Source organism: Brassica oleracea, unplaced genomic scaffold (assembly GCF_000695525.1).
Source record: "Brassica oleracea var. oleracea cultivar TO1000 unplaced genomic scaffold, BOL UnpScaffold01089, whole genome shotgun sequence".
Taxonomy (NCBI): Eukaryota; Viridiplantae; Streptophyta; class Magnoliopsida; order Brassicales; family Brassicaceae; genus Brassica; species Brassica oleracea.
In genome coordinates, this window is record NW_013617655.1 from 18,364 (window position 1) to 18,839 (window position 476).

General features: G+C 47.3%; 1 protein-coding gene across 1 annotated transcript in view; it reads left to right on the plus strand.

Moving 5' to 3' along the window:
• The window catches only part of LOC106320843, a 6,710-nt gene that overhangs the window by 4,953 nt on the left and 1,281 nt on the right, over positions 1-476 (plus strand). The gene's annotated exons all lie outside the window — the stretch shown is intronic.

Here is a 476-nt window from a genome sequence, read left to right on the forward strand (position 1 = left end):
TCCGGTGGCAGTTCAAACTCCTCCGGCTGTACCTAGCTTGTTCACTCAAGGACTGATGCCAGACAAGTTTGATGGCAAAGACTTCAAAACCTGGCAGAGGAAGATGATGTTCTTTCTAACAACGATGAAACTGGATAAGTTCATCCAGGAGGACAATCCCCTGATACCGTACGGGATTGATGATGTTCACAGTCTTGCAACTGTTGACATATGGGTGCATTCCGACTTCATCTGCAAAGGTTACATTTTGGGTCGTCTCATTGACCCATTGTACCGTGTCTACTGTGAGATCCCCACGGTGAAAGAACTATGGAGATCACTGGACAAGAAGTACAGAGGTGAGGACGCTGGCTGCCAGAAGTATGTGGTCTCAAAGTTCCACGACTTCAAGATGGTGGATTCAAAACCCATCACAGATCAGGTGGAAGCGCTTCAGCTCATTTGCCATGAAATCGCTGCTGAAGGAATGTCCATCT